The sequence below is a fragment of the Lygodium microphyllum genome, chromosome 20, assembly GCF_053477565.2.
Source record: "Lygodium microphyllum isolate KBCC chromosome 20, Lygodium_microphyllum_v1.1.10, whole genome shotgun sequence".
Lineage (NCBI taxonomy): Eukaryota > Viridiplantae > Streptophyta > Polypodiopsida > Schizaeales > Lygodiaceae > Lygodium > Lygodium microphyllum.
Genome location: NC_141154.1, coordinates 27,960,780 through 27,984,599, shown reverse-complemented (window position 1 = coordinate 27,984,599; position 23,820 = coordinate 27,960,780). Strand labels below are relative to the sequence as shown.

The 23,820-nt window shown below is 38.8% G+C and overlaps 1 pseudogene; it reads left to right on the top strand.

Moving 5' to 3' along the window:
- Positions 1 to 10,791: 10,791 nt before the first annotated feature.
- On the top strand, positions 10,792 to 12,165 carry LOC148018776 (uncharacterized; annotated as a pseudogene).
- The last annotated feature ends 11,655 nt before the right edge of the window (positions 12,166 to 23,820 follow it).

Sequence of the window (23,820 nt, the reverse complement as noted above, 5' to 3'; positions counted from 1 at the left end):
TTCATGACTCCCTTTTTTTTATAGGTTTATATATTGAAAGGGGGATGATGTATATTGACAAGAGGAATGATGTGTCAAAATAAAAACGATGAAATAAAACCGGACCTATATGGCCTAGGGTGGGTACTAATAGAGATAATAGGAGCTCCTTCATCTATACTCACATAGGAAGTTCATCCAACACTCCTTGTGTTTTTCCCAATGCACCACAAGTGGCACACACGTTCACCAAAGCATTACTGACGAGTACAACATATGTCTCCACACAATCTCATCACAAATTCATTCACCCTTATCGAGTGCTTCTACACAAGTATATGCTTTCAATGCACATGTAAAGGTGACTAAATGTGGAAAATGACCTTCGTGTTGCATCTTATCAAAGCATTTTAGAGCTTCATCATCATGGCCATTTTGTGCATATCCTGCAATTAGTGCATGTCATGAGAATTTATCCATGAACAATATCTTTGTCAGGTACTTGTTATGCTACTGCAAGAGCACCACATTTAGCATACATAGTTATTAAAGTCCTTGTAGCATAGGGGCTTCTTTCAAGTAAGCACGGTTTGCAAATGTCCTCATGTAGCATTGTGCCCTTGAATAGAATGGTTTGCTTTGCACAAGCCTTCAAAGTCCCACAACATGAGCAGTCTCCTCTCACAATATAGATCCGTTCTCCTCTTGAGGCTCTGCTTCATTCAATTCAAGTATCGAGGTTGATTCGATTTTCTAAGCTCTTCAAAAAACCTAGGCCGGATTCTACTGGCAATCCAACCACAAGGCCTCAACTGTCACTTTGTGCTTGAAATCTAGAGACATTTTCATTGGCCTACGGTTGCAATGGGGTGAGAGAAAAATCCATGTATCTATGATAGCTCATAATATTTCATGTTTTTCCAAGGTTGAATATGTCATGATGAGATATATCGAGGCAACTAACTTACTATTGTAATTTTCCTACCAGAGTGAGGGATCTTTAAAGTATTGCATCCATAATGACTCTGTCTTCACTTCATTGATATTTGATTGAATGCAAAGGGGAGCTACCGATTGCAAGACCATCTCTCTACTGAGACTTCTAGAAATGCTACTGGTAAGAGTGATTATATAATTGATGATAATGGTGAATCATTATGATGATGATACATCCTCTCCTACATCTCTAATTACAGGAAAGGATGGAGAGAATTTGTCTAGTATTAAGCCGTGAGGTGGCCCTTTGATGGTATCATATGTATTAACCTAAAATCAAGGACTCCTTTTTTGGAGGTGACTAAGTATTGTATTATTAATGGTGTTAAAAAAGAATCACTGGGTTACAAAATTGGAAGTCATTTGGCTAGCTAACTGAGCTCATTATTGCTAAAGTGATTCTCTTTACAAAGTCCCCTCAGATACCACAAAACTTTTGGTCATATTACAGCCTAGACAACTTGCCCATCTCCTTCACCTAATAAGAGGAGTTTAATGCATGCCTACCATATCTCACATAGTGTAAATCACCTGGTTATGTTAACAGCAAAAGTTTGTGGGCTGCGATAAAAATTTCTAGGTTGTGAACACTTCATCCCCATTGACTCAATTTGGGAAGAACCTCCCTCCAAATTTGGGGGGCATGGAAACCATCCCAAAATAAGTGTGAAAGCATTTCCACTCCTCCACAGACACATAGGCCATCTAAAATACCTCTATTCTTTAATTTTTAACGTATAAAAAGAGCACCTAAAATGAGTTTCCAGCCAAATACTCTATCTCTCAGAGGAGCCCTAATGTTCCAAAGATGTACAAGTGCCCCCTCAATCTCAACATTTGACAATTCAATGCCCTAGATTCTGCAAATGTGGCTAAAGTTAGGTCTACATCTTAACAATAGCTTCCTAACATGAGTGGAAGGCAATGATTGGTTGATCTTCTTGCCTTCTATGCAGAGGGGGGGTGCTATCCATACTAAGATGCAATTTACTACTACACCATTGTACCACTTCTATTTTGACCACTATCCATGATAGTTTACAAGGTTGAGTGAGTTGAGCAACCTCTTGATTGGCCTCCTCCAACACTTCTAATATGCCTTGATGTAGCCAATGCTAATTTTAAGGACTTCTTTTTTTTCAAGATCCACAACTCTTAACTCATAAAGTGGGCCACTTTACTCAAGATAGTGAGCTGCTTAACTTGAGTAAAGTGTGGCTACTTTTTTGGAGCCATGCAGTGCCTTGCCATGCACCATTTTACTAGCATAATAAAATTTCAAGGAGAGGGAACAACTATGGATGCTTTGCCTCACCTGACAAAATCACATGTATTACCTATAATCCTCAAACTTGGAAGTTGTCTAGATTTTAATGTGAACACAAGGTAAATTCATATTGATGAAAAGCTATGATAGAATCCACCCCCCTCCCCCATGCTAGTTGTAAATATTTGTCTCATGAGAATATATATGCCTTTAAGTATTGATTCGCCTCCCCCCATCTTCCCCCCACCCATCCCCTTCCCACCCCACACACCCCCCTCACCCCCCTGCCTCCCTAAAAAAGCGTGCTTCTAAAATTTTTTGAATAAAAAGACCCCTAATGTAAATTTTACTCGAGGTGCATTTATAAACCCCTTTTGTTTTTGGAAAACTGTAAGTCAACAAAATAAAAATCCCCTTTCTTTTGAACTCACGTGGTATATTACATGTTCTATAAGGTGACCCCCCCCCCCCCCCCCCCCCCTGAGTCTCCCACCATGTAAATGGTAATGGAGCATCTACAGGGTTTAACATCATCAAGTTTTTTCTCAATCGTGTACATCTCAATGGAACCATTGGGTAGGGTTATAGTAGTGGGCCTCCCACAGGGTTACTACACACAACAATAAACAAGAGTGGGAAGCCCCTCAAGCTTCTAACTATTTGTTTGTATAACTAGTTTTATAGTAAACATTAGCGAGAGTTTGAGGTCTCTTTTTGGCCTTTTAGCATGTAAAGAGTGTGTGCTCCACCAATGAGAAGGCTTTGGTGATAGAACTTTTTTTCAAAAAAGTATTTTTGTATTTTCAAAAATAAAATTAATATTTTTATACTATTATTTCTATTAAAATGAGTAGATTAATTGTCACTTTCTAACACTAAAGTGGAGTGACTGCCATTTTCAAATAGTAATATTTTATCATCATATTTTAGTCAGTTTTCTTATTAAGGAAAAAATAGGTGGTAGAAGCCTCTCCTTGTTTGAAATCTTTGAGTGCTCAATGCTCATTCCTTCTCTGTTACCTCCCATGTGTATCCTTTGGAGTTTTTGTTTGTTTTCTCTCCACTCAGCTATACATTTTTTCCCTCCATCTTTCTACTCCATGGAGGTCTCTTCTCAGTGTAAAAAACTTAGTGTTTTCATAGATTCCATATCACTTAGAATATGCTTGATGAGTAAGACCAATGGGTTCCCTTGACCATAATGAAGGGAGGTTGGATAGTCATGAAACAAAGAAAGAAGGAGAGATCTTTGATAGCCAACCCTTTTTTATCAGGTTCGAAGGGTAGGATAATAGATATTAGGCTTGGTGGTTCCAAGAAGACAATCAAACAAGTGCATGTGTAGTATGTTTTCATGCATAAGGAGCTTCACTTGAGCCCATTTTCTCTAGTCTCCCTCTCCATAGAGCCACCTATTGGTGCATTTTGGTCACATCTACTTTTTGGTATGAATGAAGGTTTGTGTTTCTTATTCACCTTGTAACTCACAAAACCATTTGATGTTAACAAACTTGTATCCATCAAGCATTCAGGAGTCACAGCCAGTAGAATGTATGGTAGATGTTCTAAATATCATCCATAGCTTTGTTTTGGTGAAGAGATTTACAAGGGGAGGACCAAAGAAACACTGGCTGAGGGGCATATTCTTTTACGACCATTTTTACATTCCACTTCCCTCAATGGAGAGTCTTGTCTAGCCTTTACCTCCCAACCTTTACCTTCTAGATTTTAGGAGCAGAGAGTGGCAGTTACCAGTTCTAGAATAACCAAGACTTATAGGTGCAAAAATTTTCACAAGGTGGAAAATTTACTAAATCCCAACATTTCAAGTGGTCAAAGGTAAATATCTACTTTTATACCTATAGCCATTTGTGTGCACTTCTTCTCTAGCATTGAAGTCTGAACCTCAACAACCATGTTTAAACTAAAGTTGTGAGATGCAAATAGTATCCTACAGTTTGCATATGCAAGCTAGGATACAAAGGTTCAAGATGAAATCACCTGCAACGTGCAACTAGATTGTGCTGTCTACAAGTATATGATTGCCATCAAAACTTCATCATAAAATTTTGTATAGAAGATGGCACCATCTGTGTGGAAAACTAGTGCCACTAGACTAAGACATGAGAGATTTTTTTTGGAAATTCATTATAAGATATTGATGTTGTGCTAGATGGTAAACTTTTGATCATTATAAAGGTAGGGTCAACGTGCACATTATGACAATTGAGGATAGACTTGTAGAATAAACACATCCAACTTCCTACTTTGTTTAGCTTCTATGTTGAAGATTAAAAGGTGCATTGCCATTTGCATTGTTTATCTTGCTTTACATTCACATGATCAAAGGAATTGTTTGCATCACATTATCTCTAACTACTCTCTCAATGTCTGATAGGTCCCAATAAGGAAAAAAAAGAGTTTCACATGTAAAGAGATAATAAACAATATTGTACATCTATACTTCCATTTGCAACCTAGTAGAGCTACCTTTGAGAATCACATAGCTACTAGACAACATGCACTTACTTGCAAGATTCAAGGAGATACAGTTAAAATCAAAGCTTGGACTATGAAAGAAAGATACATGTCGCCATCACCTAAGAAGTCCATCTATACTCAACAATCACAAAATAAAGCTAGCCTCACTTCTATAAAGAGATACAACTGCCTTCAATGATAGTGACAAAGATAGAGAGAGAGGGACAAAGAGTGAGAACAAAGAATTAGAATAGAAGTTATATAGATATGAATAGGCTGAAGTTTAAGCATCACAATTAGCAGTTGGATGTCACATTCTTTAGCTTGTAATACATATTTTTTATTCTAGAATCATTCCATAATTCTATCAAGGATTACCTTTATTGGTGGTTTTCTCTATCCCATGGTACCAAAATTTGTAATTTTTGGTGCTTCCTTAGTACCATTACTATCAGTCTCACTGTAACATTATTAGTAGTCCTGGTACTTCCAAGTACCAGATTTGATAGTCCCATAGTACCTTTCTATGGCATCTGGGTACTTTCTATACATGATAAACAGGTTCATAAATGCAAGTTCCTTGTGCCTCATTTGAGTAATATCTCATATTAGTGTGTACTAGTCTACTTTGAGCCATGAGAAAATTATATTAGAGCTAATTGTCATTGAGAATGGAACCGAATGTGAACAACGCCACTTGGTGTTGACCCTCCCTATTTAGCACTTGAACATAGTATGGTCACCATCAAGCAAAGAAGACTTCTTCCTAGGCTTAAAAACTCTCGTATTGCTTGGTTTTTACCATCATATGCACAGAATGACATATGGGTCACCATTGAGCAAGAGAGGCCCCTCACTAGGGTGGCAAGCAAAGAGTGTTGCTTTTGGTGTTGAGCCTTATGTACACTTGAATCTAGTATGGGTCACCACCAAGCAAAGGAGCCTTTTCTCTAGGCTTAAGAGTTCCCACATTGCTTGGTTTGACCCTCGTATACACTCAATACAATATCAGATACCACCAGGTGAGGGAGACCCCTCACTAGGTTAGTGGGCAAAGAGCCTTGCTTGGTGTTGACCCTCCTTGGCACTTGAATGTAATATGGGTCACTACCAAGCAAAGTAGGCTTCTCCCTAGGCCTAAGATCTCCCATATCACTTGGTTTTGATCCTCATGTGTACTGAACACCCGGGAAGGTTAGTCATAAATATATGTATGTATCACGTGGGTTCAATATAAGGCATTTTTAAAATACATTTTTGACACATTTTTTACATATAGAATGATCCCATATAAAGGGATTACTTGTAGATTAAATAGAAAAGGATTGTGTTTTATTAAGAAAAAAATCACAAATAAGGATATTTATGAATAGGCATTGAACACACATGATATAGAGGGTACACATATAGTGAATGACCCACAACTAACTACCATATGGCTCACAATCAAGCTCTAATGTGGTCCCTCACTGAGATAGCAGGCAAACAAAGTTACTTAGTGTTGACCCTCATGTGTACTTGAATGTAGTATGTATCACCACCAAGTAAATGAGGCTCCTCCCTAGGCTTAAGATCTTCCATATTACTTCATTTTGATCCTCATGTGCACTAAATTCTATATGGGTCGGGGAATGGTGGGCAAAGAGTATTGCTTGATGTTGACCCTCATATGCACTTGAATGTAGTATGGGTCAACATAAAGAAAAAAAGGCATCTTCCTAGACTTAAGAGCTCCCACATTACTTTTTTATGACCCTTATGTACACTAAACATAGTATGGGACACCACCAAGCACAAGAGGCCCCTCATTGGATCAATGGGTAAATAGCATCACTTGGTGTTGCCCCTCCTTGGCACTTAAATGTAGTATGGTGTTGAGATGGAAAGCATCAACATGTGTGGATATTAATGATGGAATGCCTAGCTAGATGGGTTTATACATCTACACTTAGCACATCAATGGAATCATTATGATCCTCAAATAGCCTTTGAATTATCACTTATTATATTTAGTTTGTTGCACCTACCTACAGCTAGCATAGTTATAGCACCACTTGATTAGTATAGTGAGTTATGTACTAGGGGCAAAAACAGGATAACAAACAAGAGGGCAAAAAGAAGGGCAAGTAGCTAGGATATAAGTTGCAATCTAACATTGAGACAACCACAGATCTTAAGAAGGTTCTTGAAGAATAGATCTTAAACAGTCGGGTGGAATTCACCTTGCGAGAGGTGCTTGGCATTGCCAAGCGAGACTTTCATGATGAGATCATTGACATAATTAAAAGGAAGCATCAGTTTCTTGGTGATACCACTAGTGCATTGCTGCAATTTGAAGAGGAAACTGGTTTGTTGGGTATTCGGGCTGAATATGAGTATGAAGTAAGTACTAGATTATCTATGCAGGATGGTACTAATCAGTGGATAGCATGTGGAAAAGATAAGAAACTGGCTGAAAATGCATGGTCTTGTAGCAATCTGAAGATAAGTTAAGGAAATGTTTGATCTTGTTTTATCTTGTTTTCGTGTCAGTGCCCTAAATTACGTAAAGGAACGTGTGATTAATGGGTTAATTAGGGAAGCTGCTTTTATGTGTCAAACATAATGTGATAGGTAATTAGATAACTAAAACAACCCTCGAGGGAAGCGTGGTGGATGTGACGAATGGGTCTATCCTACAGAAGGGTGGTCTCGGTTAGCCGAGAGCTTTCCTAAAAGGAAATGTTAACGAGAAATGTTAGGAAAAGTTGAACGATGACCTTAGACAATGTTGGTTAGAGCCCCGATTCATACCATTTTAGGGGACCGGAATGGGACTATGCCCTACGGGTAGAGAGGTCGAGCGATGCATCTCTCTTGTTTCCCATTCTCTTTGAACGAAGTGCAATATGAGTCTGATTTGGTCCAGTTGTATCTGCGCAAAGGGAAGTAGTTGCAGACCGACGCTAGAAGGCTGTTAGGAAGACCCGATTACAAGGAACTCAGACTTTAGGTCGATCCTAGTGGGAACGACCGGATAAGTTTTGTTGCGGGGCAGACTCGAGAAACCCTAGTTGGCAAACCCCGTGTCATTCCTTGGGAGTGCCAGGCGGCATCTTCTAGATATGTCTCTCGATGGACTGCTAAGACGTGTCCGGCGATTTGAGGAGCGGGCACGTTACATTTTCGCCATGTGGTCAAAACTTGTCGTGCAACAAACAAACCACTTTATTTCCATAAACCATTTCTTTCATTTCAAATTTTCATAACTTCCTATTTTTATGTTCATATATAAATATCATATCATTTTACCACAAATTAACCACTTTTTTCATTCCACTATAAAATAAAAATTGGCCATATGGTCAAATCTTTCATTTTGTTATCAATGCTAGCATCCAAGAATCCCCCATTCTTGTTTCGTTCAGCCATATGATCAAATCTAATCTCATACATCTTGCAAACAATGAGACTGCTTTTTTCATTCCACTATAAAATAATATTTGGCTATATAGTCGAATCCAATTTCACAACATGTTGCAACAAATGAATCACTTTCCTCATATGGTTATGAAACTAGATTTAACCATATGGTTAATTTTTTTAAATAAAAATATAAATATCTTGTAGGTTTCACCATGAGGTAAAATCTCTACCTTTGGTGTGTTTTTCACATTACCTTATATTGATATCTATGGGATTTACTACATAGCCATATTTGTTTATATGTGAATCTCATATCACAATAAACTGCATCCTCCCTTTAACTAGCCTTTAAAAACCATATGGTAAAAAACCATGGCAAAGTTTCTAATCTTATAGATAAGTCTTATGAAAATTTAGGATTTGACCACATGGCTAAAACTAGTGACAATGTTTTTACAATATAGCTCCTTTCAAGGGAAACTTACATGTGCATTAATTAAATTGTTAACTTTGGGCCAAATGGAATCATGAGATTGCTACATAACCACATTGATATATGGTTGGATCTCATATTGGACTAAATCTCATTCTTTGATTAAACAGTATTTGACCACATGGCCAAAAATCTTAGCAAAGTTCCTAGAGTATGATCCTTGCATACGAAGCTTACATGGAGGAGAAATTCCAATGTTAACTTAGGAACAAAATCATCCATGACATTTTCTACATAACCACAATGATTTTCACTATATCTCATACCACACTCACACTCAACATTTCATTATCACTTGACCATTTGGTTAAGCCCATGGTCAAGTCTCACTATTAATAGAATTTGATCTTCTCATCGAAGTCCATGGCAAAGTTTTTACTATATGATTGTTGCAAGAGAAACATAATTAATGCTAACTCAAGGTCAGAATAATCCATGAGATTTAATACATAAGCATATATATTTATGGTTAGATATCATATCACAGTTAATCTCAAATTTCAATATTTCATTTTATGGAAGAATCCCTTTGGAGTACATTTGTCTTGTATTTTGTAAAATCTTGTGGTGTTGTGTTTTCAATTTTCAACCTAGAAATCTTATACATTTATTTGGGTTTTGTGAATTTTGACTTTTTCTAAATCCACTTTTGTTTGACAACTTGTCCTCTTTGTAGAACTATTCAATGGCAAAGAAAGATAGCACATCCAAAAAGGAGATCCAAACCATTGATGGAGTTAGTGGTGATTTTGCATATCCATGGTATGTGGATGTTTATGATAGTCAAGGAAAAAGGGATGAGAATGTTCTCTTATTTACTTTAAAGAGTGATATTGCATTTTTTCAACAAGATGGTGTCATAGAGAAGATAACAGATGGATGTGCTCGGAAAGAGAGAATACCATGCAATCTTGTTAAGATCAAGGAGAAAAATGTAGTATACAAACTTGATCCTTTGTCGTTTCACTTTGCACGTATTAAAGAGGACAAATAATACTCTTTGAAAACAATGGGATGGACCTTATTGGAGGAGATAAAGGGCACAAAAGACATTATATCAGCATTCCAAGCTATCCAAAATAGTGAGCTACTTTCCCTATCAAGAAAAGGTGATCGCCCAACAAAAGAATGAAGCTCCAAGATAAACAAATAGACTTGAGATCTTCACCTGCTCCTCAAGAAGAAAATAATTCACGGAATCCCACAAGCTCAAAGTCAAAATCACCTCAACAAAGTTCCTTGTCACAAGCTCTTGTTGTTAGTATGGCTACTAACACTACTAAGAATGATGCCACTTTACCTTCCATGCTAGAAGTTACACCTACAAAGCCAATAATTTCTCTTAAGGTCAAGGGAGTAGAAGGAACATTCGATTTTCTTGAGATAGTTAAGAAGAAGGGAAAGAAGGAAGAATCAAGATTTCACATGTTTGAAAAATTCTTTCCATTTGGTCCAACAACACAATTTCCTATTCTCGTTGATAGGTGCTATGAGGCACCTCCTTTGTATGCTTATAGGTCACTGTGTTGGGATTATGTAGAGAAGCTTACCACATCTTTCATAAAGAATCCCATGAATTCAGCAACAACAACATATCTTATGCCTTTTCTACAAGACAACAATGAGAAGAGATCCATGCATCGTGAAGAGGTGGATGCTAATAAGTTGGACACTTATAGTTATTGGATTATATCAGGGATTCACTCAATTCATGTAACAAATATATATATTGAGAGTAATGCAACACATTGTCTAGCAACCAAGCATTTATACACCACGAGAAATGGTAGAATATTAGTTGATTGTTATGCGAAAATGTTCATTGAGCTTTCACAAATGACAAATATGGAATCACGTAATGCTATGAAGAATGCCCCTTATGTTGAGCAACTTCAATAATTAAGAGATAAGTGGCTAGTATTTGGTTCTCCACCAAAACCCCAACAAGGGCTTTCTAAGACAAGCTCTCAAAGAGAACCATGGCAGGTAATCACATATAAGATTACCTTTTCTTTTTGTGAAGATTTGTGTGATGCTCTTTCTTTTTGTGAAGATTTGTGAAGATTGATGTGATGCTCTTTCTTTTGTTCTATGCTCACTATTTTGATCTTTTTTTTTGCAAAGATTTGTGGCATACATTGGAGTAAATTGTGCATCTAGAGATTGCCATATGATTGTTAGCTCCCAAGAAATTTTTGATAGTTGGATCAAAATCATGAAGATATACTCTAGAGGAGAGCTTATATCCCAAGAGAAGAGTTCGAGATAAAAGGTAAGGCAACCTTCTCCTGCTGCATTTTGTTGCCTTATGGGTTTAAAGGATGGAGACATCCTTACACTACAAGAGGAGATCAATGAAGGTCATATCATTTTTCTTAGAAACAAATGGGATAAGGAAGATATGATTGGCATGGAAACAAGGACTAAGAAAATCAAGCAAGATAGGGTCCTAAAGGAGGAATTAGTCACTCTTTTCAATGCCTCAATTCTAGAAAGTAGCACTGTGATGAAGACTTGGGAAGAGCTTGTTGATGATTATAATATCAATGATGAAGTCTACACAAATATTTTAGGCAATTGCAATGATTGGGTATCAAAGAAGCTCACAAGTGGAGTTGATGCAGGGTCCCTACCAAATGGAGCAAAAGATATTGTGAACTTCCTCATTGGAAAAAAGCAAAATCCTCTTCAATCCTCCCCTACTTCCCCTTGGCGTGTATATGTTGTCCGATGCAATCTAGAAACCTTTGATCTTATACATAATGTTTACAAAGATCCAATTACCATCGCGGTTGTTGTTCTAGATGCATCACATGGAGTTGAGGGAATGAAATGGGACTCTATAAAGTTTGGAAAGGTTGTATCCACTCTACTACAAATGACATGTGAACCTAAAAAATTCATGTTGTTATCATTTCTTGATCGAAAGAAAATGGTAGCTTTGGAAAATGCTCTTGAAAGCATTTCTTGCAAGTATCACATGCTAGTTGGTAGTGTTGAGTTCCTACCAATGGATAAAACCTTTGCTTTTGGATCTATAGATTCTTTTGTGGTTTTGACATTAGTGACCATGGAGAAAAGCTTCATCAATTTTGAGTGATATATAAACAATGTCAACAAGCCTTCCATTTTGGACTTTGAAGGCTTGCACAAGGAGTGCAATGATGAAGATCTTGAAGAAGAACAAAGGATTGCAAAGGCCATTTTGAGAAAGAAAATTAAAGTGATGGAAACTACAATCAAAGCATTCAATGATGCTCATGAGGTTGTATTTGATGTATATGCAATTAGACTTGCATCTAAGGTGGCATTGGTAAATCATATGAAGACTATTGCAGTGGTTTGCAACATTCAAGAGCAAAGAGAGGTCGAAGCGCAATTGTGGAAGGTCCATGAGAGTGCCAAACAAAATTCAAACTCACAAGAGGTTCCTCCTACTAAAGTTCAAGTTTTTGAAGTACAACCCGAGGGCATAGAAGAATCAAGCCAAGATATAGCAAGTCTAATTATGAAAGAGAAATTAAAGGCTACTTCAGGTATTTAAACTTCGTTCCTTCTCCTCTCATCAAGGAAGACACGTTGATGTAATTTTGATTTTTTTCTTGAGAATTTACTTCCATTAGCATTTGCAATATTTTCTTTCTTTGGTGATATTACTTAAAGAAAGTATGTCTTTAGTTTTTTAATTTTTTACAAAAGGTACCAAGCATGTTTGGTTTAAAATATATATTTAAGTAAATTTTTTGCTAAAATAGTATTAAAGATCTCATTAAAATTTATCATTCTTTGTAAGGATAACTGTTTAATTGTAATCTAGTGTGTAAGAATACTTATCATAATGAAAAGTTTGAGCTAGCTATGCAAAATTTACTTAAGTATTTTTTAGATCTTATTTCAATTAAACTCTTATATGTTTTGTGTAATGATCTTGTCATGTTAGTTTTGGTTAGATTTGTCCACATGGTCAAATCCCTTATATCTTATAACCTCTTTTACTACATCACTAGTGTATGTCTATGCATGTACCTTAGGTTAAGAGAGCCAACTATATATTGCACACCCCAAAAAAGATTCATTGCACCTTCCAAAGGAGTTTTATCTATAGCAAATATTGCAACAAAGATTTCACCTCCAATGTATCTTTTCAGGTGTGTATATGGAATAGTAAGGTAAAATCCTTGTTACAATTCATGAGTTTAAATATCTATGGGATATTACTAGTGCAAAAATAGAATGGTTAGTCCTTAAGAAGAAATTATGAAAACTTATCCAAATAGAGTATAACTTATCTCAATTAAATTGTCATGTGTCACTTATATGCAACATAGTTTTGGTCACATGGTCAAAAGTATCATGTTTAAATTTTCTTTTAATAATTAGGGATAATAAACACCTTCTTTGTATATGCCATTTTGAAGGCCTTTTTAGAAATTGAGTATGTTTAATATTATAATGATAAGATAATTGCCATATTGCATCCATTTACAGATTTGTTAACACCAGTGTAAAGAAAATTAAAAAGATAGAGAGAAAAGTGAAAAAGGGTGGCTCGCACGACTGAAGAAATAGGAGGAAAAAAGGCCAAAAGCACAAGGGCAATCTTAAAAGTTGAGGGCAAGCACAAAAGAGGAAAGCCGCATTTTAAATGCAAAGGCGCACCCTAAATTTTTGTAAAAGAGTGCCAGGCTCCCTCCTGTGCAATTTATAAATGTAAATGGAAAGGGAATAGAAAAAGAGGACCTAGGCTAAAATGACGAGTCGACATGTAAAAAAGGGATGGGTGCTCAAAGGAGATTAGGGCTTGTATAAAAGGTGAAAAGTGAATAAAGAAGCTCATTCTTGTGTGTGGCCATAACTAGCTCTTCTCTTCTTCTTCTCTTTTTTTTTCTTTCTTGCTTGTGCTTGGGTGTGAGAGAGGGATTTTGAGAGAGCAAGGAAGCGGGTGTGTGAGGGTGAGTAACCATGGTGGAGAAGCTCTCCATCTTCTCCTATCTTCTTATTCTTCTTCTATTCTCTTATCTTCAATTCTCTTCTCGTGCATGCACGGCAATGGAGCATGGAGCTTGGAGCTTGAGGATCAAGCTTGCTTGAGCTTGCACCTTGGATCATGGAGCTACTGGAGTGCTTGAGGGAGGAGGCAGGTTGATTGAGCATGAAGGTAAGCTCACTACACTTGTGTTGAGAATCAGCAATCACACTCACTAAACAGCCTCTTTGTATGGAGCCTCAGGGTCAAGGATATGTAGGCTAACTTATCCCATATGCACAATGGTGCTTATTGCAGTTTCCTACTTTCCTATAAAGCATTGTACTTGCTTCCTTTTCTTAATGCAATGATAGTACTCTTTTCTTTTCAGTGAAGTGTCAATGTCATTGTCCACATACACAAGATTGTGTTTATGAGTCCAAGTCTCAATCTTGGAACCTAATTCACTTGTGTAACAAACAGTGCCTTTATCTTCTCCATCATGAGTCCACACTTCTCATTTCATCCTCCATAGCTTCCGGTTTTGCCATGCTCTAGATCTCGCATTTCTCACATGGTATCAGAGCCCAGTCGGGCATGGCATTGCTTCTCTAGCCTCTCTTGATTCCTCTCAACCTCAGTCTAGCTCAATGTCAGCTCATGACTTCATCTCCCAACTCTACTCTCACTGAAGCTTCCATGGCAGCCATAGCCAGCAGCACCCTGTCAGATTGAGCTGCTTATATCTCACTCCACAGGTCAAATCTCTTGGAGCTTCCTTCTAGAAAAATATTCCCTAACTCACAAAGCTTCCCTATATCACATTAATCTAGGACATTTGACCATCTGTAGCTCAACATTGCTTAAACTGTCAATCTCTGCTCTGTGTCTGCCATAGCCAGATAGGACATACAACACTTGGAGCTTCTATATCTTACTCTACAGGCCATCTTAGCCCACGATTTCTTCTAGGGAGTTGTTCCTCTACTCAAGGCGCTTCATCTTGGCATGAAAATCAACTACATTACTGCGCCCTGACCCCAGCATTGTGGAAATCTATCCTAAACTGCGCCGAATTCGTTCGACCTGCCTGCGTGTTGCATACAGTCCACGATCTTGACGATTATCATGGGGATTTGATAGCCCATGAAGTCAGCTTCCTAGGCATGTAAAATTTTTTGAAAATGATCAAGTATAGCTCCTGCAATGTTGAAAAAACCAGGCCCCTGTCTTAGAAACCCTAATTCCACCATAGCCAAAATTTCTCAAGTTTTTTTTCTCAGTTTTTTCTTTCTCCTGACACTCAACCCAAGTCTCTGTCACTCTAATCCATTGACCTAGCATCAAATCAAGGAGGGGAAGGACCTGAGAAGATTGAAGAACGACCAAAAGAATCTCGAACAAGAAGAATCAAGCTCAACATCAACACTGACATAGTGTGTTTTCACACTGTCACTAACTGTGTCTCTTGACACACTGCATTCTGCTCTTCTACTGATAAAATCTCAGAATTATGGTGTTGATTTGCTACCGATCTTGCAACCTCAACATGGGAAAAGACTCTCCAAATGCTCGATTCAAAGGAGTCGGGTTTCATACCTAGCAAACCCGCATCAAGCTCATCTTGATGAAAAAGGGTCTCTGGGCCACCACAAATGGCAAAGAGAAGAAACCTCGGGACGCGGACCTTGCAACTACTTGGCAAAAGAATGATGACAGAGCCCAGGCCATTATCAAATTGGAGCTAGACAACAGTTATATCCACCATGTGGATAACTGTGAGACCTCAGAGGATACATGGAAAAGACTTGACACCCTGTTCGGTGCACAATCTAAATCATCAAAGTATGGTCTCCTGATTGAGTTCTTCAGGTTTGAAATGAAGTCCAGCACATCACTTGCCACACATCTCAATTACATGGAAGGACTCCTAACCCAACTTGCAAGAATCAACATTAAAATGGATGAAGATGTTTGCATCGGTGTTCTACTTAAGAGTTTGCCTCCTGAATATAATAATGTATCAACAACTTTAATCAACATGCCAAATCCTGAACTTGTTGATATCCAGGCATCACTATTAGAAGAGGAAAAGAAGCTAAAAACTAAGGAAGAACCAAGTACCTCTAGAGATGAGCATGCATTATATGTTGGCAACATGTACAAAGGCAAGAAGGATCAGCTCTTCTGTGACTTCTGCAAAAGGACCGGACACACCGAGAAGTTCTGCCACACAAGAAAGAGATCCCAAAAGGCCTATCTAGTCGCAGTCAAAGAAGAAGAAGAAAATGGAGCAAAGGAAGAAGAAGATGAAGATGAAGACCACCAGGATCGGAAGGACAAGACTCATCAGTCCTTGTACTCTCATAATTCTGAAAGACTGTTTTAAAAGCCTTGTACTTCCTTGCCCTAATGCTTCCTGCCATAAGCTTTGTAAACTCCTTATGTAACTTGGCATTACAGTCCTTGTACACTTTGTGAGGCCCCTGTTACAGCCTCTGGATGTCCACCATGTTTATGGTACCCACACTTAGCCTTTTCTGCGATAGCCTCTAGTGTTTTGCCATGTTTGTGGTATGCCCACACTTTGCAGGTGGTTCTCATTACAGCCTCTACACACTTTGTGCCTTTCTAGTTGTGATTGAGGAGGGGTGTTGAGAATCAGCAATCACACTCACTAAAAAGCCTCTTTGTATGGAGCCTCAGGGTCAAGGATATGCAGGCTAACTTATCCCATATGCACAATGGTGCTTACTGCAGTTTCCTACTTTCCTATAAAGCATTGTACTTGCTTCCTTTTCTTAATGCAAAGATAGTACTCTTTTCTTTTCAGTGAAGTGTCAATGTCATTGTCCACATACACAAGATTGTGTTTATGAATCCAAGTCTCAATCTTGGAACCTAATTCACTTGTGTAACAAACAGTGTCTTTATCTTCTCCATCATGAGTCCACACTTCTCATTTCATCCTCCATAGCTTCCGATTTTGCCATGCTCTAGATCCCGCATTTCTCACAACTTGAAGGTATCAACCATTGCACTTGGCTTGAAATGCTTGAAACAATAAGCAGTACATAGGTCTTGATAGATGAGCGTGAGCTTCCACATTTTGATTCCGTTGTTGGGGCAAACAAATTCAAGCTTTGAGTGCTTGCATGCTACGAATCAAGCATTGAAGTAGGATTTGCGGTGCTTGAGATAGGTAGGAAGAAAGGGAGTTGAAGAGGTATTCAATATCCTTTGCGTGGTTTTTTGAATTTAAGAAAGTAGATTGGATTAGTATAAGTGGTTGGTTGTGATTTGGATGTATTTAGATAATGAAAGAACAAGGAAAATAGAGAAACAAACAATAGGGCTTCTATTTTAATAGTAGGCCCAAAACATGGAAAAAGAAGAAAAAAGAGAGCTTCAAGGCATTAAGACGGCAAAGAGAGAGAAGGGGGAGGTAAAAGACTAAGTAAGAGGGGTTTAAGAAGCCAAGAGGGGAGGGGATGAGCTCATTTGTCATTTTTTGAGTTCAGAAGAGAGCTTGAGAGATAGATAGAGAGAGAGAGAACTACAGGGCTAGAAACCATTTTGTGCTTGGCAATCTTCACCACTGCACCCTTGAGCCCTGTAGGTAAGCTCCGATTTTTCCTTCATGTTGGAAAATTACTTCTAGGATTATAGTTGAGAGATTGATCAAGGTGCATGTGAGATTCAGCATGATTTTTTATCATTCTGGAACTTTTGGCACGACACTTGGATAGAGTCATAGCCGTTTGAGTCCCATTACTGTTGGAACAATTCGAGTCCTCAGTTTGCTTCAGCAAACCATACCTGCTCGAGTCCTCAATTCGGAATAGGAAAACGACATTCAAAATATCAAGCACAACCCAAGCTAGATAATACCCTCGTAGGTCTGTAAATGCATAGAATTTCTCATAGGGCTACCAAACTCACAAATCGTGACCTAATAGTCCAAAAAAAACTGCACTCACTCACCCTTAGTTGTGTGTCCCGATAGAGAGTTGGACTAACTAACCAAACTTACTACCCCTCAAACCACACGTCTAGAACACCATAGAGACCAAATTGAGCCAATTAGAGTAGTCGTCACCCACACGAAAGGATCAAGAAAAGTGTGTGTTGCATTGTATTATTTTCATTGAATTTCCACACTATATCAATTAAACATTTGATGTGAACCAAAAAAGTTGAAAGCCTGATTTTTCACAACACATGTTGAGGAACATCTCACTAGCATTTGAGTACATGTAACATTGAGGATTTTTTTAAATAATAAGAAATTCACACAAGATAATATTATCTGAATGAACCCACTAGTAGGAGGAGACCCCCAGATATCGAAGACTAGCCAAGGACACCAATCACAAAATATTGAGAGACTTGAATTGCTCAGCTGCCGAGGGAGAGACAACAACATGCACAATTAGTGATGCATCTCTACTCAACTTGATCAATCTAATTGATACCCTAGTTGCTCAACAAACTAGTAACATGGTACGAGTCAGCATCAATCCTAAGAATGACGAGCTTGACTTGGGGAGAATTCCCAATCGACACCTTGCAAACCAAAATGGAGCATCACAATAGACTGGCCGAGGACATCATAGCCAATCTCAAGGAAGAGAAAAAGCTGGTAGCTAAGGAAAGTGCTACAAGGCATAGCTACCTACAATCAAGAGTAGTGAACTCAATAGCTAAGGCAAGACATAGAAATGCATGAAGTCCAATGCTTCTTAGTGCTAGCCAATTGAAATAGGATAGCACCAAACACTGACAAGGAGAGAGCACTAGAGGCCGTGATCTTATGCTAAGTGAGCTTCTTATGAGGCAACTCTTAGACAACATGCCTACAGAGTATGTCAAGAATCGCGTGGTGGGGGGACTTGCTCAAGATGCTACGCCAAACACATACAGAATGCACAAGGAGAAGATCACTCAAGAGACAAGAAGAGAGATGGAGGCCAAAACGTTTTCTTGCTGGTTTTTTCTTCTTCTTCCACACACTTTACAATGTACAAAAAGTATAGATATGATACAACATAAAGGAAAGTGGCCTACTAAGTCAAACAATGCATAACCGACTACACTAGTTGAGTGGCGCTATAACTATGCCAGCTGTAAATAGGTGTAATGACCTGAATATAATAAGTAATGAGTCTGTGGCCATGTGAGAGTCATAATGACCACCGACGTGCTAAGTGTAGACGTGTGGACCCATCTAACCAGGCAGTCCATCATTAATGTCCACATGTGTTGAGCTTGTCATCTCAACACTCCCCCTCAAGCTTAACTGCATCTCTACAACTTCAAGTAAGCTTCGAAACTTTTGAAGCTTCTCTGTACCCAATGCCTTCATGAAGATGTCAGCTATCTGATCATGTGTGCTGACATACACCAAGTCAATCTCACCTACTAGTACCTTCTCTCTCACAAAGTGGTAGTGTACCTCAATATGTTTTGTCCTAGTATGAAACATAGGGTTCCTAGCCAACTGTATACTGCTCATGTTGTCACAATAAATGACAATTGGACCTTCCACCTACACATCTAAATCAGCCAATAACTTTTGTAGCCATACTACCTCACATGTTGCAACAGTAGCACCTCTATACTCAACCTCTGTACTCGACAAAGCAACTGTAGATTGCTTTTTGCTGCTCCAAGTAACTGCTACACTACCAAGAGAGAACATGTATCCACTGGTAGATCTTCTGTCAGACATACTACTAAACCAATCTGCATCTTTGTATCCAAACACCTGTACATCTATACCTGCCTCATAGAAAATTCCATAATGTAATGTGGACTTCACATATCTCAATATGTGTCTGACTGCATCCAAATGTGGCTTTCTAGGTACTTGCATAAACTGACTCACAAGACCAACAGTGTAGCTCAAGTCTGGCCTTGTAATGGTGGTCATGTAGATGAAACTCCCCACTATCCTCCTGAACATAGTAGGGTCTTCTATCTCATTCCCAACATCAGCACTCAACTTTACATTCTACTCCAACGTGACTAAAAGTGGTTTGCATGCTGTCATACTATACTTGGATAACATATCCAAGCCATACTATCTTTGGGACAGCCATATACCATCATCACATCTGATCACCTCACTACCAAGGAAGTACCTTAGCTCACCTAAATCCTTCATCTCAAAATTCTTTTTCAAAAGGTCCTTGACTTCAACAATCCCACTATCACTATCACCTGTAATAATCAAGTCATCCACATAGATGACTATGATGACCAATTCTGCATCTCCCTTTCTCACATAAAGTGAGTGATCAGCACATCAGAAACATAAAAGCCAATATTGATAAGATACTCTCTAATCTTGTCAGACCATGCTCTAGGTGCTTGCTTGAGCCCATAGAGTGCCTTCTTCAATCTGCACACATACGTGGGATGCTCTAAATCTTCATAACCTATTGGCTGATCCATATACACTTTTTCTTGCAAATCACTATGCAAGAAGGCATTCTTCACATCCATTTGCTGCAACCTCCAACCTTTGGCTGTTACCAAAGCAGTCACACATCTGACAGTTGCCATCCTAGCAACTGGACTGAAGGTTTCTTCATAATCTATGCCATATGTCTAGGCATAGCCTTTTGCAACCAGCCTATCTTTGTACCTACTAATAGAACCATCTGCATTGTGCTTAACCTTATAAACCCACTTACATCCAATAGCTTTCTTGCCCTTTGGCAATAATACTAGATCCCAAGTCTTATTGGCCTCTAATGCAGCCATCTCCTCATCCATTGGTGCATCCCAATGAGTATGACCAACAACATCCTCAAAGCAAGTGGGCTCAACATCCTCAACTAGTTTCACCATATAAGCATAATGGTGAGCTGCATAACCTTCAAAACCAAATCTTTTAAAAGGGTATCTGACCTTGCTAGATCTGCATACCACCGGATCACTCAATGGAGCCTTTACATTACTATGAGCTCTCTGTACACCTAGTGTCCTAACAGAAGGAATACCAAGCTCATCATCTAAGCTCTCTGAGCCACTGGAGTCTCTATCAAGAATTGCATCAATGCCATCTGACACTTTATTCTTTCCTTTGTCTTTACGTGTAGTGCTACTAGATGCACCTGAAGATGTAGAGTTACTCCTTAGTCTCTCAGACCAAGGACTACCAGATGATGTCTCTGGTCCACTAAGAGTCCGTGAGTCTTGCTTTTTAGCATGCACATGAGTGTCATGATCATCATCATCATCCGATGCATCACCATTAGATGCATACCAATTGCTCATTTCATCAAAGATGACATCCCTGCTCACTCTGAACATACATGTGACATGGTTATAACAACGATACCCTTTCTGCTCTAAAGAGTATCCAATAAAGACACAATTTTCTACCTTTGGATCAAGCTTCTTTCGTAGCTCATCTGGCACATGAACATATGCAACACAACCAAATATCTTCAAGTGCGATACATCATGCTTCTTGCCAGTAAAGCATTCTTCGGGAGTCATCCCATGAACTACAGCTGTGGGAGTTCTGTTCATAATATAAACAACAGTATGAACAGCCTCAGACTAAAAATGCCTAAGGCATATTCTTTTCAACCATCAAGGTGCTTGCAACTTCTGCAATATGCCTGTTTTGCCTTTCTGCAACTCCATTTTGTTGTGGGGTATACCTGCATGTGAACTGTCTCTTTATCCCACGAGATCTCAGAAAATCACTGAACTCATTTGAGAGGTACTCTCCCCCTCCATCTGACCTCAAGCACTTTACTTTCAAGCCTGTTTCTCTTTTAACTGCAGCCTTGAAAGTTCTAAAGTGCTCAAATGCTTCACTCTTTTCCTTCATAAAATATACCCAATGCTTTCTAGAACAATCATCAATGAATGTGACAAAGTATGAACTACCTCCAAGAGATACATTTTGTGTAGGCCCCCAAATATCTGTATGCACAACATCAAGGATATTTCTACTTACATCTCTGTCATGTGAAAAGGGTTGTCTTGCCTACTTACCAAATGGACATGTGTCACATACCTTATGAAATTCTGCAACTCTAAATGTAGGCAAACCTTTAACCAACCCTTTGGACTGCATTAATTTTAGCCTTTCTACATTTGCATGTCCAATGCGTTTGTGCCAAATTTCAATATCTGCAACAACACCTTTTCCTTTAGCATACATAGCAGCATTCATAGTAAGAATTCCAGCATCCAGAGTAAACATATGTCCAACTCTACTTCCCTTTGCAACCAACCTACGCTTGTCATTGAAGACTTCTACAAAACAGCCCTTTGCATTAAATTTGACTTGCAGCCCTTGCTCTACGATCTAATCGACTGACACCAAGTTCCTTGTAATAGATGGCACATATAATACATCTGAAAGACTCTTTGTCTTACCATCATGCAAGGATAAGGAAACTTTTCCAATATGTGAAATTGGGTGGCATGAATCATCACTTGTCTGGACATAACCTGTATTTTGCAAATCCTGCATCTCTCCAAACCATTTTGCATGGCTGGTCATATGATTGGATGCACCTGAATCAACATACCAAACATCATCATGTGTTCCCTTTCCTGTAATAGCATTCAACATATGCTGCATAACAAATATACGTTAATTTTTGTCTTCATTCTGTCATGAAGACAATGCATAGTTTCCTTGCTGCAACTTACCACTGCAAATATCATCTTTCTTAGCATAACATTGGGCTGCATTATGACCTATTTTGCCACAGTAGTGACACACAATACTAGAGTTGTTAGAACCTCTGTTCTGCCATCCACCTCTTCCTCTGAAGATCCCCCTGCCTCTAAAGTTACCACGACCTCCTGAAACCTGCATATCGCTAAATTGCTGATTCAATCTATTTTGCTGGTTGTCACTACCACGTCTTGTGCCACAGCCTCTTGAAGAGAACCTGCCATGTCGCCTTCCTGAACTGGAGTAGAAAGCTTGGACTTGTTCACCACTTTTTTCAGATGTCTCACTCTGCATGTTGATCTCTTCAGTGATCATAAGAGAGACCAACTCATTGAAATCTAGAAATGGCTTTCTGACATATACGAAAGTTACAAAAGACTTCCAATCCTTTTCATTGTTAAGTCCACCCAAGGTAGACGGCACCAAATTATCATCATTGGGCATTGCATCAATCGCTACTCATTGATAGACGTCTTCCCTTTCTTCAATGTATTCAACTCTTGCTTGAGTTGAATCTTTCGTGCCTTTGTATTTACAGAAAACATACTTTCAAGATGGTCCAAGCTGCATATTAATTCTCTGCATTTCTAATATGTCCTAGCATATTATTGTCAATTACTGCAGATAGCCAATACATGACCTTTTTGTCTTTTGCATTCCATTCCTTCCGTGCCTTTGTCTCTTCTGCAGTTGAAGGATCACTCACCTCCGGCTCCTTTTCTTCACCTGAAATAAACTCGTAGAGGCCTTTTCCAATGAGGAAGTTCGTGACATGAAACTTCCATGAAGGGTAGTTGTTCTTATCGAGCTTCTCAATGATGGGGTTTCCATTGTTCTCTTCGATTATCACAAAATTGATACCAAACAGCAAGCAAATCTTTTGCAATCTTTCACAACACGTGCACAGCACTAGACCAAGCAACCTTTTTCACTGATTGCTCAATAGCACATGTAATCTGCAACCTGTTTGCAGATAAACCTTATGTTTGCTTCCTGCAAACACCTCAAAAATTACAGATTCGCAATCTGTAACCTGCGCATCCACTTTCGGTCAATATAGCCGAAATCACAGTGTACCCTGAAACTGCTGTCTGCAACCTTGTGGTTCTAAAACAGGGCCTGAAATGACCTCAGATGGCCAAAATAGCAGTGGATAAGCCCTATAGGGTTTTTCTGTAGAATACACAGTGCTCTTTGCACACACCAAATCTCACTGCAATCTAAGATTTTTGCTCTGCCCTACTTCTGGTGCCTCCGCAGGCACTGTCCAAAAGAAGGAGTGAAAGAATGGGAGAGCTTCTTACCCGTGGATTGCTTGCTTGAACCTTGCTTCTTCTCCTTCACTTCAACCTTCGAAATCAGCCTCAATCAGTGGTGCAGCTCTAATACCATGTCAAGAATCGCATGGTGGGGGGACTTGCTCAAGATGGTGCGCCGAACACACACAAAATGCACAAGGAGAAGCTCACTCAAGAGAAAAGAAGAGAGATAGAGGCCAAAACGTTTTCTTGCTGGTTTTTTCT